The sequence below is a fragment of the Furipterus horrens genome, unplaced genomic scaffold, assembly GCF_987537825.1.
Source record: "Furipterus horrens unplaced genomic scaffold, mFurHor1.1.pri manual_scaffold_1, whole genome shotgun sequence".
Classification (NCBI taxonomy): Eukaryota; Metazoa; Chordata; class Mammalia; order Chiroptera; family Furipteridae; genus Furipterus; species Furipterus horrens.
In genome coordinates this window covers 31,746,665-31,764,411 of record NW_028327171.1, presented here as the reverse complement: position 1 = coordinate 31,764,411, position 17,747 = coordinate 31,746,665, and the positions used below count along the sequence as shown (strand labels likewise).

At 36.8% G+C, this 17,747-nt stretch overlaps 1 pseudogene; it reads right to left on the bottom strand.

Annotated features, from left to right (window-relative positions):
* The window catches only part of LOC150020843 (uncharacterized), a 557,669-nt pseudogene that overhangs the window by 517,226 nt on the left and 22,696 nt on the right, over positions 1–17,747 (bottom strand).

The window sequence follows — 17,747 nt, the reverse complement described above, 5'->3', positions numbered from 1 at the left end:
ACTAAAGTACTGAAGTAATATGTTACTTAGACAGGGGATGCAGGGTGGAAGGAAATAGAGAAGACTGATAATGTCTTCAGTTACCATATGATGCCATCTTTCCAAAGTCAAAAAGTCTAAGATGAAGATGAACTAAGTTTCAGGTAAAGGCTTTACAATAGATTTTTTTCCCATTGATAAACAATCTGAATAAGTTATGAGGGAAGCTATTGTCTCCCTCCTTGAAGACTCTTAAACACAGAACATATTTTCTAATCTACCACAGAATCATGGCTATTCAACAAGAATCCACTCCCCAGTAGGTTTTTTTTTTTTTTACCTTTTCAAATATACATTTTAAAAAAGTAATAACAGTTTTACATAGTGAGGGAATCTGCTAGACCAATGCTTCCCAAAATGTGGTCTCTGGACCAGCAACGCCAGCATTATCTGGGAACTTGCTAAAAATGCAAGTTCTGGGACCCACCAAGATGCACTGAATCAGAAACTCTGGAGGTGGAGCCCAGCCACCGGTGTTTAACCAGCCTCTAGGTGATTCTTATGCACACTGCAATTTCAGAATTGCCACCCCAGAGATCGACCAAAGGTCTACTCAGCCAAGAATACACACACTGTCCCCCAGTGGTCATAAGAGACCTAGCTAACTTCTATGAATTTAAAATTTTTATTTTACTCTAAAAATGCCAAAAGCCAGACCCAGTTTTGTCTACAGTGGCCACTGACATGTTGTGCAATTTGCAATCATGAAATAGACATTTTATTGACACATGTCCACAAACACTCTGCAGTTAGAGCTTGAAGTCCCCACTGATTCTCCAACGGTGACAAGGATCTCATCATTTGGGGAGCCTGACAAATACCCAAGGTGGCGAACCATAGCTCAGTGAGTCTATCCCACCTCAGAGCCTCAGGAACTGCTGCTACAATCCTGAAACCTGGCTCAGAAGATCATTAGAGGAATAATGAAACTGGCAACTTCTCACATAAGTTTCTGGTGTGCTGGACTATAAATGAGATAAAACGTTGAATTAAGGAGAAAGCAGTATGTCAAAAGGACTACTCCAAAAAACCACATTGTAAAAACAGTACAAAAAAAAAAAAACACAAAAAAAAAGACAGTGATGTATTCACTCAGATTTCAAAACACAAGTACATAATAGCATGAGAATCTCTGCAAAACTGAAGTTATGTGCGACAGCTTTTGATAAAAGGCTGTATTAAGTAGATAAACATAATATGTAATCAGCCAACAATCATTCACAAGGCTCTATTCAATCCTCATGGATAGATGAACAGCATGACTCCACCACTACCTCAAGACTTATATTAATCTCTTCGTAAGTTTACTTCTGCATACATTGTCTCCTGGGGACAAGTACCATTTCTATTGATCTTTATATCCATAGTATTCTGCATAGTATCTGACACATAGTTGGTGTTTAATAAATATATACTGAATCAAAGAACACTGGCTGTCAGTCCTGCAACACAGAATGACATAGATTTTGTGGACCACCATGGGACCAGGGACATTGCAAGGCTTCCTTTGTCAGTAGAGGTGATAAAGGATCTTCCCTCAAACAGGGCTCCAAGGGTTCTCCTGATCTTGGTGGGGTCATTGGGCTTCAAAGAAATAATCAGTATGGTCACCAAGTATGGCTGGGAGGGGGAACCTTTATCAATCCCCACCATTTCCACCAGACTCCCCCAAACTATCCCAAATAAATACATATAAGCAAGCCAAAGCAGCTCTAAGATAAACACCTTGTCTCCCTTCCCAAACACGCTGCCATAGGAGCTCTGGGCCACCACACTGACATAAATGCATTAAGTCACTTGAATACCCAGAAAAGACTTTTAAAAAAAAGGATGGTAACAGAACCATTGTCTGTCTAAAGATCCTCCTCAAATGTTTTCTCTCTTTCTGCTCCTGTTTCTGGTCACTTTCAAGTCACATTAGGTCCTAACGAGTCACTCTGCTTCGTCATAGGTCTCAGGACATGTGCCAATTAATTCAACTGTTGTCTGTTTCTGCTCCTGTCCAGTCAGCCCTCCAAGAACCTCAGGACAGCCAGCTGCCAGGATTTACTCCCTGACTGAGCAGCGGCTCCCACAGTCTGCCCACGAGGCACAGAGCACAGTCTCTTTCCAGCCACTCTCTGGGCCTTCCACACTTTGGGGGAGGACAGTGGAGGAGAGGAAGCCTAGTCACAGTGTTTAATCAGGTCAAACACAGGCCTCCTCCCTATGGAAACCTCAGCACTGCTGTGAACAGGAATAATGGTTATAAACTGGTCACACTAAAAATCTATGCAACCAAATTAAAAAAAGTATGATCCCAACTAGATACAAGTAATAAATATATTAGAACAAACATTAAAAGACTAGAAACACTTGATACCAAATCCTAATAATAGTTTTTTTCTCGCTGGTAGGATTGGAACCTTTTTGTTTGTTTGCAGATACTTTATTTTACAGATTTTCTGTTAAGGGTGCATACTTAGAGATTTGAAAAGTGATCATTTAAAATAATGCATGAAGGGGCTGAGTCTTAAGTTCAATCTTTAATTAAATAATTATGAGTTAGACTGCTTGTGGAAGATTTTTATCTGTTTTAAAATGATTAAAAACAAAAAATAGAAATAAGTTGGTATGATAGAAATACCTTTTGCAAAAATAACCCCCCTATTACTTAACAGTATATATGGTTTTCCCGAGATGTATGTGCATTTTTTAATATGCTTACATTGTTATCTTCACTCTAACAAGTTCAGAGTTGCTCAGTAATAACTGACCCAGTCACTGTACTATTGAGAAATTGGCAGGAATTGACTACTGAAAATCAAATTTCTTTCAAATATGTAACCCTCTATCTTAGATTATTTTTTACAGTCCTCCCACATGGGTTTTCTCTCTTCTTCCCATATTGGATCACTAAATACTCATGGAAAAGATGGAAGAAAAAGGAAGAGAAGAGAAGGAATGCTTACTAAGCATATAGTATGTGCTAGCACAGTGCTAGGTACTGAGGACACCTGATCACAAAACTACTGCAAGGATCCAGAACACTGGTTTAATCTCTCTTAACAGGAAACACCCTGAACAGCTAGCTCCTCTATAGTTCTGTTCTCCTATTCCTTAGAGTAAAAATATTTTATGTTTTAACCAAGTATGCCTGTGTCCATGTTCAATGTCTTAGAGGTACTAGCAGAGTATTTTGGCAAAGCATTAAATCACCCAGGTGACTCAGCCCCACTACAGGCCAGATTTGGCACCCTGTGGATTCTGGTTTTTCCCAAAACTAAAATCACCTTTGAAAGGGAAGAGATTTCAGACTATATATGAGATTCAGGAAAATATGATGGGGCAGCTGATGGCGATAAGGAGAACTGTGTGAGGTCCCAAGGTGCCTATTTTCAAGGGGACGGAGGTGTCATTGTCCTTTATGTATAGCTGTGTGTGTGTGTGTGTGTGTATACACATATACTGGTATTGTAATTTATTTCCTTCTGAAATCTTCTTGTACAATTCTTACCTGCTGTGATCACTTCCTTTTCCAATTTCCTATTTCACTTAGGGCCTCACATACATTACCTAGCAGTCAATTATATACTATTTCCGGTTTTTCTCTCTGTTTTTTTCCATATTTTAATGTTCTCTTTCCTAGAACAATGCATAGTCTTTGAGGAGCAGGGCCACATTGTAGCATCTGTCTTCACATCTAGTTCCTAGACCTCTACCTACAATTGTTACATGAGCCCTAGCCTTGTAATCAGCCCTTCCTCAGGTTCCATGGTGCTCTTTCTCCTACTGTCACCCCATGTGTGTCATCAGGCATTCTGTGTCAGCTATGGGCATTAGTCTGTCTGTTCACTGTACTGTAAGCACTTTAAGGGCAGAGAAGGTGTCTTTTTCATCTCTGCAGACTCCTCTGGGTCTCACAGTACACTGGTACATTATAGGTACTCGATATATATTGACTGTCTTAAATAGATTAAGGAAGGACTTCTGATATATCCCCAAGTCAGCTAAGTATAAGCAGAGTTTATTAAGAATGACAGGGAGATCAGAATATTTGCCATCCTCTTACATGGAATTTTAAAAAAACATTAATCACACATTTAAAAAGCCCACATCATTTAGTAGAAAAAGCACAAACGTTGAAGTCAGACAATCCTAGTTGAAATCAGAGCTGCCACCACTTTCTTTTATGCTGTTTTTAATTTCAAATGTTCATTTTAGTAGCAAAATGCCGTTCTTGATCTTGAAATATGTAAATATATGAGCAATACATGAATTAAAGATTTAAACAACATTAGATATTACTGATAACAAACTTGAAAATATTGTTCTCCTTGTCTTTCTCCCTGCTCAGTGACATCAAACAACCACTGTCAGAAACAGTATTCACAGCTCTGGTTCTCGTTATCTACATGTATGTGTGTGCAAGTGTGTGCACACACATTTTTTCTTTTGTATTTTTTACATAACTAGGTCCATATTCTATACATATTGTCTGATTACACTTTTTCACTTAATTTTTATCTCATTCAATATTCAATGTTAGTTTGCATTGTTTATCTGGCATTTTAATAGTGCTAAAACTTTGTAATTATTTGCCTTTGAGGATGACAATAAATGCTCTGGGTCTCGGTTTCCTCATCAGTAAATTAGAAATAGTGTGGACTCCAAAAAGTGGAGGTAAAGATTAAATAATGCATGCAAATCTCCTAAATTTCTGGTGCTGAATAAAATATAGCCATTGTTGTTGTTACTGTTATTAACTTAGAACCACAGGAATTAGACTGGGAAATTCCCAGCTTCCTCTCAGGGCCGATCCTTAGTGGGACTGCAGGAACCCCAGTCCCCTAAAATCCAATCCAAACCTAAAATCATGTTTTCAGGAGGACTTCCTTTCCTCGTTTATGAAATCCAGGAAGTCACTGGGAGTCTGTGGGATCTGGGAGTTGCTCATGGTGCCTCTGTTCCCTTAGAATTACAGAAGAAAAAGGGGAGGAGAACTATCCCCCTCCTGTCTGCCTTGCAGGGAACCAGCACTGTGGGTTCACCTTCTCATTAACCAGAGCCAAATCTACAAAGAACTGCTCACAGCAGTAGCTGCCTGACATTAAATTGTGACAAAAACAATGCCCGCCGCTGGATCCAGTCTACAGCTGTTCTTCCTTCCACATCTGCCTTCCTGCTACAGGAAGCTGTGCACGGCATGTCTATCAACTTTGTATTTAAGAGAGTATCTCCATACATCCATATTAAATAAGACCTGAATTGCTGATCAAAACTGTTCGAAGTTTTCCAGATGCAAGTACATTTATCTACAGCAGTTCTAAAAATAAGGGGGAGAAAAGCCCAAACCCTGTCAACGTTAATTAGAGTCATACAAAAAGCCTAACAGTCCTATGCAATGTTTTTACTCTATTACACATAAATGTACAATAATTCTGGGAACACTGGGTTTAATTGCTCATAATATTTTAATTAAGGTTATGCTTTGTATAAATATCAACTCATCACTTACTCCGACTACAGTCCTATTTAAGTGATGGAATCAATTTGACAGTACATTCATGAAAAAGAGAGCCTTTTAGTGTTGCTCTTATGTGGTCTGGAATACTAATGGAGGTTAATTGTCAAAACAAGCCTAGTGCACACTTCAAGATTATCTTCACGTTTTAGTGATAGAACAATGTAACTACATTTTTATGTGACCTGCTGACCTAATACCATGAATAACATAATGGCTATTCTAAGTCTCCATGTCTCCTTCTTGAAAACCAGTGCTCCTTTTTAATATTTATATTGTGCAGCTGCCCTTTAAACAGACACCTTTTAACTACTGTATTTGCGATTCAGATGATCAGATAATTAGATGTAAGATTAGATGCGCCAGAAGAGATGGTTGCCTCAATTAATCTTACAGTCTGTGCCTCTGCAAATCACTACTTGGTGTGTAACAGAAAATATCAAATTAAGTTTTCAGAGGCAGGGAAATTTCAAGTCTGCAGTCATTTTAAATCCATTTGAGGCAAGGATATAATTTATTACTGTATTCAGAACTCATGTCCTCTTTTTCCAAAACACCAATTTTAATTAAAGTACAGAGACCCAAAAGAATAGGAATCGGGGGAGGGGGGTGGGAATACCTTCTAGTGTCCCACAGGAATTACTATCTGTTCCTAGAGAATACCTGTTGTGAAGTTCATGGCTGCTGTGAGTAAATATCACGAGATTAGACACAGTGCGCTTCTCCCCATGAAGTGGCCTTCAGCAGCCTTCAAAAGGGCAGTGAGACAGCTCCCACCTGGCAAATACCTGGATTGCTTATCTTCCCTTTGCTACTGGTTTTCATATTATAATGTCACAAATCACTATGTCTTCTAAAATGATCTAGTTTGTCTCATCAACTACAAGGAGATACAAAACAAATCTCATGCTGCCAACTGTATGTGCTTTTTATAAGTAGAATAGAATTTATATAACAGAATAGAAACAAGACATAAAAATAGACCTAAAAATCTAGAAAACAAATGGCAACAAAAGATACAAGTATTTATCCATGGGTGCTATTAAGAGGGAAGTGCAAAATAACCAGCCCATTTTGGATTCTTTTAAGACTTTCGAATAAAGTAAATTCTTAGAGTGTCTATTGAAGTCACAGAGCCCTTCAAGATAGGGAGTGGGTGGGTGGTGTTTAACATTCTAGTTCACAACTCCCAGGTGTGAAATCGAAGCTTGAATCCTCTGGTAGGACTTCACCACCACAAATCCAAACCTAAAATCATGTGAAGACTTCACTTCACCTGGGAATGCTGTATTTGAAAGTTGGGGTTAATTAATTTGAAACATCACTCCATTCATTCAACAATTTAGGAAATACAGGAAAGCTTTCAAAAAGAAGCAGCTGCAAAGTTATTCATAGGGGAAAGAAATCTCCATAAGTAACAAGAGGGCAGGAACAGCTTGTCACAGAATTATTTAGTATTCTTCTGATCTCTGAACATGAGAGGGACAACACACATAGATTGTTAACCTCTTCAATACCTGAAACAGAAATCTGTTAATAGCAACCTAGAACCAGAATCGATGAGCTTGACCCCATTTACTTCTTGATGCACAACTAAAATACGGTACCATTTGCATACATGCTTCTAAGTTTAGCTTCTGCAGGACAGAGACCACAGCCCATCATTTTTCACTTGTGCATTCACACAGTAGTTACACTATCTTTAACGGTGTGCTAATTATTATTTCACACATATAGACAGATTCTGTTCCCCAAACTAACTGGTGAGCATTTAAAGGGCAAGAGGATGTCTTTTACAGGTTTTTAGTTCCCTTCGTTACTTTAGGTTGTGCAGAGCCAGGAACAAAGCAATGCAAGGGGTGGAAGGGAGGATGAAAAGGAAGAACAGTAGCCAGGAGAGAAGCAAGCTTTGGTTCCGAGGACTTGCTTATCGGTACCCTTTCCTTCTCTCTAGTATTTGTCAGTGGCCTCAGTCTTCTACCAATCATCCTACTATCTTTGGTTCCCTCTGAATTCTCCCTTTTCTCACCTACTTGGATCTGGCTTCACACTTCTTCCTTGTGACTCCATTATTTTCATTCCCTTGGTGTCCCAGCTGGGACAAGCAGTCATGCCTGAAGCTGCCTAACCGGTCTCTTTTGTCTTATCTCTCCCCCGAGGTCATCTCCTAAAGCTCAATGGTGCTCTTTCCTCCTCAAAAGTCTGTGTTGGCTTTCAGAGAACACCACGCATTACACATGAAGCTTCTATGTACCCCTACTCACTGTTGTTCTCTGACAGTACATCTCCACGTCAAACACACTATCTCCCTTTCATGGCCCAATTCACATGCCATCTCTTGAGAAAAACTTGTACGTTTCCATGTAGCCCAAACTCATGTCAACTAGCTCTCTATCCTGGTAGAAATGTCTGTGTACTTCTCAGGTGGCCCTCAGCATTTCTGTTACCATCAAATCTCCCTGAGGATATTTCAAACTCTTTTTTAAAAGTGCACCATGCTTTATTAAATTACATATCTCATGCCTTTTTCCACAATAGGTGCTCAGTAAACATTTGTTTAATGATACCATCTGCACTCAGCACCATATCACATGTACTCTGCACCAACAATCTCAAACATGATCAGGGACTTAAACTTTAAGAATTGATTCTAGGAGTCTATTGATTTTATCCTTCTATCTGAAAGCACATAAATATCTCAGTCAATTAAAACTCTATCATAATTTAATATTCTTTGAAACTGGTAATTCAAAATGTCTTAAATTAAAAATACTTATGTTTATATTTTATACATATTTTCCAGCCACCAAACCAAAATATTTCTACAAGCACATAACATTTTTTCTATAAACATAACAAGTTAATATTTTCATTTCTCTTTTTCTTTTCCTTTTATTTACAGTGTGTTTGGCTTGTCCAGGCATTTCCTTCTATGCCTCTTTTATATTTTAACGTGCATTAGCACCTCCGCTCTTCCACTGTCCCTGAGATGACCTTTTCTTTTTTTCTTTTTTTTTTTTTTGTCTAGAAGTGATTCTTTGCTATCCCTCTTACTTCCTAACATATCCTGCAAATTCTCTGTAGCCATGGTGGTGGCTTATCAAATACCCTTTGCTGGCAGCTCTCTGAGATTTCTTTATAATGCATTCAGAAGCCAGGTGTGCCTCCAAGTTTCCCACCCCACTTTCAAGCCTGCACTGTCTCTCCTGTTGCCTTTTCCAAAGTTTACCAATCCCACCAGAATACTATTCCTTATAGCCAACCTACTTTCCCACATTGCAATTCAAGGACCATACCTTTTCTAACCTTGGTGGATGTGGAGCATGGTAATTGTCCGCTGTTTAATTAGAGAGAAAAGCCTTCAAGGTATGTCCCAAGAATTTCTTTTGATATTTTGTTTTTCTCTTAGACAATATTGTCTTTTATATTATTTATCCACTAGAAAGAGTGAGAATGTCAAATTCTGTCTCTTCCTATTTCTTTTATCCTGTCTGTACAGGTATCTTTGTTGAGCTGATGGCTCCTGTTTTTAGAAGTCTATGAAGCATTGAAAAATTCAGCTTTAAGCTGGATGAGCTGTGCTTGGTAATCCAACCTTCACACAGCATGGTAGTGAAGCCAACTCCCCTTAAGACATGCATGATCTTAATGAAGAAATGCAGAAATCCAAAGGAGTTTATTAGCTTACAAGATTTACATATAGTAGCAGCACACATCAAGCGTCCGATTCATATTGTGTCCTCATATACGAAGCCCTAATAAAGTATTTGTTCACCTGAGTCAAGAGCTTCTGCCCCAGACAAACCTAGGCACTGTGCTTCAGGCAATGTAAACAGAAGGTGGGGAAAAGTTTAGAAAGGATGCAGTCAGAGGAGTCTCGGGAAAGTGCAATGGAGGGTCGGTGAGCAGCTCCAGAGGTCTTCTTGCTTTTTGTGCCACAAATATAACATGGTTACACAAGGATCGTTTCAGAACAGTGGACAGTTCAAATAATTTCTCTCACTTTGAGAAACAAGGAAAAGTTGCTTAGAACTGAAATTTTTCTCGACGCATTATTTCAAATAGAGCAAGCAGAAACTTTGCTAATAACAAATTAAAAAGCAAGCAAACAAACAAATCAATTCCTTACTGGGCAGGATGGGATCTGCTTACAGCTCCTGAGACCCATTAGAATGGGGTCCATGCTTTATTCACTTGCTGTGTTTTGATCACAGTAGCCCTCTACAAATGAGACCTTGTCATCGTCCGTCCATCCTCTCAACAAAGAGCAATGCCAGTTTGACAGACTTAAGCTCCTGAAAAATACCTGATTTATCTTCTCCAACTAAGCAACAAGATCACTCCCCAATTTAATGTTGCCCTCACATATCAACCTGCCTACTCACCCCATTTGAAATACCCATTCAAGTTAGAGACCCTGATATTCACATCAGCACCTCACATATTCCGCCTGATTGGCACTTAAGTTGAAAGTACTAACTGAGCACTTATCTAGAAACCTAATGCCCTTTCATTTTAAACCCACTCAGACATGTAAGACTCTTCTGCATATTTTTGTATCTTCATACAAAGCCCAGACACACTGTCATTTTGTAAAAACACTAAGAGATAAAAATAAAAGATTTCATGATGTCTCTGAAGTTAATAAAGCAAAAGGTATCTCGGTGAAGTAATTATTTTCTATTTGCTTCCCCATAGTAATTTATGAGATATGTATGGGGGAAACTACATACACACATGTTTTATTTCAACTTAGGTACCGGTGTTATAGATGTTACATAATAAAAAAGTCAACTATCTGGGCAATCTAATACATTGCTAGTGATATTTTAAGTTTGTGTATTTTTACAAAAGGATAACAATTTGAGTTACAAACACACACATCAAGAGCCCCACATATTTGATTCAGCAATTCCACTACAAGGACTTTATTCTCAAGAAATTATGGGACTTCCACTCAAAAACTGAGGTACAAAGATATTCATCATATTTTATAATAATAAAAAATTAGAAATAATTTAAAATTCCAATGATAGAAAAACATTAATAAATGATAGTGCAGCTATGAGATAAACTATTTTGCAGCCCTAGAATCATATTTTAAAATAATATTTGATACGAGGAAAGTTTTATGTTTAAAATTAAGTAAAAGCGACAGATACAAAGCAGTGGTTAAATAGAATCCAAATATTTTTTTAAATGAAAGAAATGTTATTTACTATGCATGAAGATTCCAGGCAGCAATACAGGAAATTCACTCACCCAAATATTAACAATTTTACTATCTAGGAAGTAGGCTTACAGGTGACTTACATTTTCTTATTTATATTTTTTATATATTCCAACTGCTCAGTAGTGAATGTTTTATCTTACTAATTTTAACCAACTCTATTTCCCCCTCCCTAACCCTTGACACACTAGGATTCCTGTACTCTTTACACCCAGACTTTGAGAAATTATACGTAAAGTTGCCCAGGACAGTCCCTTCTATATTTTTCTTGCCTTTAACCACTTTCATACTCAAAGTTGTCCTGGTTTATATGAGTGAATGGTGACTTTATCCAACTTAATTTGTAAGATTAAAGATTTTAAAAAATTCAAGAAGAACTCTAACTTATGACAAGTCTTCTGTCTAACAATGTATTAAAGCTCCATTCCAATTACAGAGGATAAATTAAGAGAAAGACCTCATCTCTGTTTATATTTTGCCATTTCAGAACAGATTAAAGATAAATTTTTATCTACTTTGAATTGTCTTTAACTCTAAGACCAGGAACCAGCTACGATATAAGCTGCACGATATCAATATAAACACCCCATTATTGATACTTAGGTTAAACTTGAATTTTTATACACTGGAAGAAGAATAAGGCTTAACAAAGCAAAACAAAAACTTTCTGTTGGTGTGGAGCATGGTGGTATTCTAGTGTCAAGTTTGTCAAAAATAATTTGGTAAATTGGATGCATTCTCCATTTCCATGGAAATGAGAAAAACAATGATTCTCCTGTATGCTGATATATGGTTTTATTTTTATTATTTTAAGTTTGTCTAGGAATATATAATTTCCAGCCAAAGTAAAAAATTATAAACGATGGATTAATATTAGTTTACTTTAAAGCTAAAATATCTTAGGAAGTTTATCTTCAGAAAGCAATTGGAATTTACCTTTTGCCTGTTTCTGCTCCCCTTTCAGGAAGTACACTGTGCAACCAATTCATTTGACTAGACCTTCAGGAAAGATCTTGTTAAAAAGAAACCAATTCATAAGAATTTATTGTGATTTTTTTTATTGTCACAATGAGTAACAGGCCAAAATCCCTATGGTCATGCAATATGGTAGTAGCTTTCTAATTTTTTAAGCAAAATAATTTATCATCACAGTCTTCTGTAGAATTCCAATGTATTAAAATAAGTAAAGCTGAAGACTTAATTTTACCCCAGAATCCTTCCTCCTCTCCCTCTTCCACACCCAACAAAGTGCCCCAAGGCACCTTTATTGAACTCAGAGCTTCAAGAAACACAGGGTAGAAAGGCATTACAGTTTTCCTTATAAATGGTGGACTTTGCTAGCTTTCCAGCTGATTTCTAAAGCCATGTCCTGCTAAAACTCTTGAGCAAAAATATGTCTGCTCCTGTCCTTTTTTGAACTAGAATCTGTTAATCTAGCTTCTCTCAAATTCTGGCTAACAGAAAGGACTCAAAGAACACTGTTGAAAGATATAGAATTAATCTCTGAACTACTTTGGATCAAATCAGACCACATGAAGTTCACATACACAGACCACATTGGCTTAGCTTGTCACAAGAATGACTTTGATGGATAGACACAATAATATCCTTTAGACTTTTCTCCTAAGGTTGCTTTAAAAAAAGGGCATTTGTTTCAAACAATATTGATGAAGGAACAGCCTATTAAATCAGTGCTTATTATTTATGGTCCCATGTGATAAATATCTTCTAAAAATTAGTAGTAGAAAAAATTTACCCCTGAGGAACCTATTTACTTTATTCTTTTGGATAATAACAGTAATACAACTGATCATATCTCCTTCATCATCTTGGCTTCAAGAACCTCAGAGCTAAATCTGAAGGTCAGTGATAACATAGTGCTAGACCTTAGGAATCACACTTCAGTTCTGCTGCATCATGGTGCCAATTTCCCACTTTTATTTACATTGCAGGTATTCTAATTGTAAATGTCTTCAAATTCCAGATGAAACAAAAATTTAAAATTAACCCATTAGCTAACACTGCAATTGTATTAGCACAAATCTATAAATCCAGCTAACAATATTATAATTAAGTCAATACTGCTCTACTGTGTCCACTACATTATCATCAGGTTTTGTTGGATGCCTTTTGAAAGTATCACTTATTTTCTTACTTCAGAAATATCTCCAAGATTCCTTGAAGCTTACCAAGAATGGTTCTTTTTTAACATATACACAACATGTCGGTGATCTGGGATTGGAAATTTCAATTTGAGGCTTCCTTACTGTCTTCTGACATTTGAGATTCAATTCCCTCTCAGCTATACTCTTTCCAGTCTGAATATAATTTCCTTTTTTTAAATGGTAAATTTAATCTCATAACAATCATTTATTGCTTATGATATGCCAGGCACTGTTCTGTCTTGTATGTCATGCATCACTAAAATCTCAAAACTAGTATCAACCAATTTTAGATCTGAGAATACTACAGCCAAGTGAAGTTAAGTATCTTACCCAGAGACACACAGCAGTAAGTGGCAAAGTCATCATTTGAACCCATGTGGCCTGATCTCCTAGTTCATGCTCTTAACCACTATTCTGTATTGCTTCTCTTGAAATAACAAGTTTGAATTCTGTTTTATGAGACTAATTAAAATATTCGTAGGAAAGTTCTAATACCATAATTATTGTATTTTAGAAGAAGGATACTAGGAACATTTTTTAAAACAATTTTCATTTTCATTTTCTTGAGCTGTCTTTAGTGTGAGGGCTGCCTGAAGATAAGAATGGGGAAGACAGTCTAAAGGATTCTTCTTGCTCTGTCACTTTCATTTTTATACTTATGGATGAAAGGAGTTTTATGCCAATAATGGGTAATTCACAAGCCTCTGCTTCTTCAACTCTTACTCTATATAATTTTTGTAAATAAGTATTGTTACTATAGTAGATTATAAAATATTATTACTATTCCGATGCCATCTTTGTGCAGAGGTGGGGGTGGCAATAACATGGAAGAGGGACAGTCTCAAGGGAAAAAACTCTTTTGAACTTATTTTCTAAAGGAATATGAGAAACTTTACATTCCATTTAAGCACAAGCACATTTTCCACTTCTTAATTTAATAAAGGAAAGGACAGCATTAAAATGCACATACAAATAAATAGGCCATTTATTTACTTCTACTAATTAACATCTTTCGATATCCCCAGGGTCTCTCAACATCTCTAGGGGCCCTCTCAAAGGATGTCCTTCTGATAGGAGAATCAGCGATTCAAACACTTGCTGAGTCCAGAGGGAGAAATGTCAAAGAAGAGAAGTCACCCTAAAAACAAACATGTTAATTAAAAACATGAGATAAACACCAACATCTTCCACCTCTAACCACTCCCCTTGGGAAGCTGGAGAAAACAGTCTTTCTAGTTAACACTTTTAAAAGGCTAAATTATGAATTCTCCAGAAACAGTTAACATCTGCCCCACATAGTTATTACTTCCTAGAAAGGCAACTCATAAAATGAGAGCTAAAAAGCAGTGATAGAAATTTCTAATCGCTCAGATTTAAAATACATGAGACTCAATGAGTTTAACCCCAAACAAGGCCTGGAAATTCCATTGGCTCCTTCCACTAGTATCAATACGAATAAACAAGGACAGGTAGGAGGCACCCAAGAGGGAATGGCCAAGGCTGGGAGAAGACTAGTCATGAACATGAGGGGAGACCAGGCATGGCAGTAGTTGACTATCTACCAAAATGCAGTCTTAGTGGAAATATGACTCTCACTGATTAAAGATTGATAGTGATGGGGGTTCAGGACACATTACCCCCAAATCTGGCACTTTATATTTTAAGCTGGAGGAGTTTGAAAAAGCAGCAGAAGCAGGAAGATCTTTCTAACCTTACCCTCACCTTCCTTTCTCCCCTGAAGGAGGTCGTAAGACCTCAAGTGTGAGGTGCCTTCCCCATGCCCAAAGGAAAGGAGTATCTTTGTCTCCAAGACTGAGGGACAATACTCAAAAGAACATGAAAGAACAAACCTTACTAAGTGTTCCCTAGTTTACTACACTTACTTTGTACTCTCTGTCCTATCATATCTTTCTACTACTGTCCACTCTTCAACAAAGAGTATAAAAACACTGAGGTTTAACAATATCTTTGGGTCTTCCATTCCTTATGAAGTCTCCCATGTCACATAAAACTGATATTAAATAAATTTGTATACTTTTCTCTTGCTAATTTTTGTCAGTCTATATTTTAGAACCATCCAAGGGCCCTAAGAGAGTCTAGGAAATCATTTTCCTACCCTATAAAAAAGTATGGGGAAGGTGAAAAGAAAGAGGGGAAAGGAAGGGAAGGGAAGGGAAGGGAAGGGAAGGGAAGGGAAGGGAAGGGAAGGGAAGGGAAGGGAAAGGAAAGGGAAGGGAAGGGAAGGGAAGGGAAGGGAAGGCAAGGGAAACATTAGTGAAGAGGTATAGGGAAAAAATGAAGGTGGAAAGACAATTAAAGTTGAGCAAATTAAGTTAAAGAAAACATGATACCATTCTGGGTTTCTTCTTACTTTTTCTTGTATGTATATTTTAAATGCAGAAGTGCTATTACAAGTTTAGTATAATGTGATAGCATGATCTGGGAGGCAGACAACCCTGGGATCAGGTCCAGCCTCTGTCACTGAGTAGCTATATGAACTTAACAAGTTACTTAACTGCACTGATCTGTAACATGTTTTTAATAACAGTAATCAAATAATTACCATTTTGTCATAAATATGTTTTCATATATGTATTTATAACAAAAATAGTATCTATAATTTTATCTACATAAAATAATTTTTCACCTCTCATCATATAAATGCAGTTTCCATGTTGTTAAGACTTAATAAGCATAACTTTCAATGCCTGCAAAAATTCTGTGAAGTGAATACATCACATCTTGCAAGGTTGTTTTCAGTATATATTTTTTTATAAACAAAGCAGTTATGAACACTTTCATACTGATATTTTTCCTCCATAATTTGAATTAGTCCTCTAGATGAGAAGAGCTTTCTGGTAAAAAAAGTCCTGACTCAATAATTGAGGGCATAAGTGTTTCTCTTCTTTTTTAAGAAGAAAGGGGATCAAAAATCTAGTTTTGCCTTTATTAATCAAGAGGGTCTGATTGCACCAATATTATTAATTACCATGATCTGAAACCAGTGTTTCAGTTCATGTTCATGTCATTTTGTCATATTCTCATTGGCTCCTATGCTCTTCAAATTTTATTTTGAGTGAATTCCAGGTTCCAGCTCCATAGTTAACCCGTGAACCTCTCCAGCCCTCTCAGCCTTGCTTCAGTTAAACATGCTTGTACATACACAGTACAGATGGGGTTTCCCTAGAGAACTATTTTCTACCCCTACCTGCAATCAATATGAAGTAAAAAAATTACAGCCCAATGTATTTGGTCAAAATTCAACCATGAGATGTTTGTTCATGGCAGCTTGTATATTATTTAATCGGGACTATTATGACAACTTCTTTTCCATTGTGGTTTGTGATAAGTGCAATCAATCAGCAAGTATACACACATCGATCATTTAACTGCTTTGAATTGTCTGGAACTTGGTTGAAATGCAAAGAAAAATAAGAGCTATAATCAATCTAATTGGTAATGCTGGAGGGAAATCAGATTTGGGTATTTTAAGTATGCAGGTGTGCAACATGATTCCCTATCTATTCTTTACTGTCTCTGCAGACTTGGTATGTCAAGTCAAAAGTTCACTTGATATTTTCAAGGAAGTTGTCATTTTTCATATTAATACCTGCTACTTTATATTACTAGCATTTATCTGCAAATATTACATCTATATCCTGTCATATATAAATCACATAATAATAGCTTCCTGGACAAATAACATTGGGCATGTATTACTCTGGGTTTAACCACAAACCTTTGAAAGAAAGGTCATAACCTCCAACATAGAACTCAAAAAAAAGGAGGACAAGGAGGAGGAGGAGGAGGAAGAGGAGGAGGAGGAGGAGGAGAATGAGGAGGAGAAGGAGAAGGAGAAGGAGAAGAAGAAGAAGAAGAAGAAGAAGAAGAAGAAGAAGATGAAGAAGAAGAAGAAGAAGACGATACCATTTTCTGAACATATAATAGCTGTACTCATCTGGATTTTGCAAGGTATTATCTATTCTAAAGCACTTGAAGTTACTCAGTGAGGTAGAGAGCTATAATTCCATTTTACAGATAAAAGAATAAAATATAAAATGTTATTAACATGCATTTGAATTATATTAAATCATAAGCTAAAGCACATTGGAACAGGAAAAAAATAACATGAAACAGACAATATATAACTAATTTTTGCAGATACTATAAATGATGACTATAAGTCAGAGTCCTACATATTCTTAATGACACAAAACCCAGTATTCTGGAAAGAAGATGGTATAGTGGGAAATGTCCAGGATCTGGAATCAGAACTTTCTGTGTGGACTCATAATTTAACCTATGACTTGGTGAAGTTCAGTTGCCCTAACTCTCTGAAGATGCCTTATCTGTAAAATGGAATTATATCTCTATCTCACTAAATTTTGTGATAATAATACTTGTGAAAGTATTTCATCAATGATAAAATAGTCCATGGTTTCTAATTATGAATCATGTTTCTTTAACTTTCTCCAAATGTCATTAGCATTTCCACTTTAGAAATCAGTTTTTCCTACATCTTGTCACTCACTATCCAGCTCTACACTGATGGTTCAATATATCACACAATCTTTTTTCATCCCCAACTCCTGTGATATTACATGGAGATTAAGAGAGACTGCTTTTTTAAATTAAATTTATTGGAGTGACATCGGTTAATAAAATTACATAGGTTTCAAGTGTAGAATTCTATGATACATCATAGGTATATTGCATTGTGTGCCCACTGCCCTACATCAAATCATCTTCCTCACCATGTATTTGACCCCCTTTTATCCATGCAGTGGTTGCTTTCTATGGATTTATAGGT